Genomic DNA, 2,570 nt, shown 5'->3' on the forward strand with positions numbered 1-2,570 from the left:
TCTGTTTTTTGGTTTTGTTTCTTTCTTTTCTTTTCTTTTTTTTTTTTTTTTGTAAATGCTATTCCAAAATGCTAGTTTTAAAAATGTCACTAGCAGCAAATACATTCCCCTCTATTCCCGTCCCTCCCTATTTCTTAAAGTAAACTTGAACACCTGTAGTGTAGAAAGACTTGAGGGTGAATCAAAAGTCAACCATCGGACAACAAGGATGTCGAGGGAGCAGATGCTGGCACTACTCACACCGGCTGTGGGAGCATTGGCTCCCCCAGGGACTGTTTCTCCTAAACATCTGGCACTATGCCATAAGGTGTCTGCACCATCTTAACCGTCGACTTCCCAAAGAGGTGGTGCTCCTAGTCTATCAGCGGCCCCCAGAAGTTTGCACTGGGCCTGATGAAGGGTCGCTGGGCTTTCAGCCAGCAATAAGCCTCCAGCAGGCACACGTTGTGGAATTTCATCAGGTAAGCAATGCACAGATTGGACGAGCGGTTCACTCCCACAGTGCACTGCACCAAGCTAGCCTCATGCTTCCTGTTCACGCTGTGGATCTTGTCGGCCAAGGCCACGGTGTCAAAGTACAGCCCAATGGGGATGTGAGGCGTGTCAGCCAGAGGCGCTTTAACATACTCGAACTGAGGCCAGTTGAAATTGGGGATCCTGATGGTCGCATTCACGATGCACGTAATGCCCTGAGACTGCAGAAAGTGCCGGTTGGAGGGCACACTGCCCCTGCTCCTGCCCAGGACGAGCAATGCACAATGCCTCCCAGGTCTCCCTCGGCAATCATCCGAGGAGCCATGTGAGTCCGCAGGAGAGTGCTAAGATCTCGGGAGCTCATGAAGAGGCCAGCAGTCACACACGCTTGGTTGGGAGGGCAAGACTGAGTGTTCTGCCCTCCACACAAGACTCTGATTGGCAGCCTCCTTCTTGCTGAGGGCTCCGGGGAACACGTTAGGTAGCCCTTGGTTCGGATGGAGAAGGTCCTAAACAAGCTGGTTCCTGTGGACACAGCAGTCACATCGGCTCTGCTGACCCGCTCGGGAGCTCTGTCCTGCTGCGTGGTTCGCGGCTTCTTCAAGTAACTTTTTATTTTTAATTTATAAAATAAAATAAAGGATCACAGAAATAATTTCTAGCACATGGACATTTAGATAAATATAAAGGGAAATGTAGAAACCAAACCTGTGAAATGAGGACCCAAGGCTGAGTGAAGCGAGGAAGGCACAGAAGCCTGCTCCACATATTGGAAACACAGCAGGCACCGGTGCAGCTGGAACACAGTGTGAGTAAAACACAAGTGGAAGATGGAATCAGAGAATCTTGGGGGAGCAGATATGACCTGATCTCCCTAGTGTGTGAGATAGGATGCATACTAGAAATGTATATTCAAGGAGTCCTATTCCAGACATGTTAATTAATTCAAACATTTGGCTAAGTATGTACATCTCTGGACATGTGTAAGTGGCAAAAAAAAAAAAAAGTAAGACTTTGTTTATTTGTTTGCATGGCAGAGAGAAAAAAAAAGACACAGGGGGATCGTCCATCTATTGGGTCACTCCTCAAATGGCTGCAGTGGTGAGGACTGGGCCAGGCAGATCATTGTCGCTTTAACCTGCTACACCACAATACCAGCGACAAATAAGATAATCTGATACAAAAAGAAGTTTAAAATTTCAGTAGCTTACTAAACTTTAAAGAGATTAGTATGACAAAAATGTCCTCTTACTGCTACCCATCCTTCTCCAAAGAAAAATCCGGGGTCACAAAATATACAAGATACACCCTTCTCTTGCACAGGCATTTTAGTGAACAAGAAAAGAAAAAATATTCCACAGCTGTTTTATGGAATCATTATACTCTGATTCCACACATTCATATGAGCCAATTTAGGGCTGAGACAACTTGAAAGTAAAAGTATAAAAGCAAAGGAAATTTCTCTACCAGATTTTAAATAGACTTTGAAAGCAAAATGTAAAGCAAAGCAGTGGTGACACAAAATGAACAGGACTCCACAGCTCATATCCCAAAACAAGTAGGAGCTGTGTGTATGTTAAATGTAGTCTCAAAAGTCACTCAACATTCAGAGAAAAATTATACTGGTCTGTTTTACTTTAGAATAAAACATGTATTTCAGAATGTTCATGAAAATGGAATTAAGATTAATTTTTGCTGCTAAAAATGTTGAGATCTCATGTATAGCTTTCTCATGATATGCGTTTTTGTAAACCTTTTAAGGATTCCTCAGATGCACGGTTTTTGAAATTTTTTGCACCAACGCACATTAATTTTTGCAATAATCCTTATACAAAGATTGTTATCTAAATAGATCCATGGCCTATAGTGGAAAACTACAGGGGCTGACATTGTGGCAAAGCAAGTTAAGCTGCCTCCTGTGATACAAACATCCCATATGGGTGCTGGTTTGAATCCAGGCTGCTCTTCCAATCCCTCCTAACATACAAGGGAAAATAGCAAAGGATAACCTGAGAACTTGGGTCACTGCTACTCATGTGGGAAATAATGTGTGATGCTCAATAGGTGACAATATAAACTGAAAATGTTTTTCATAA

General features: G+C 43.3%; 1 pseudogene; it reads right to left on the reverse strand.

The window, feature by feature from the left end:
• Window positions 1-236: 236 nt before the first annotated feature.
• LOC121151342 lies at window positions 237-838 on the reverse strand (annotated as a pseudogene).
• Between the last annotated feature and the right edge of the window lie 1,732 nt (window positions 839-2,570).

This window comes from Ochotona curzoniae, unplaced genomic scaffold (assembly GCF_017591425.1).
Source record: "Ochotona curzoniae isolate NIBS_2020 unplaced genomic scaffold, NIBS_Ocur_1.0 contig_2318, whole genome shotgun sequence".
Lineage (NCBI taxonomy): Eukaryota > Metazoa > Chordata > Mammalia > Lagomorpha > Ochotonidae > Ochotona > Ochotona curzoniae.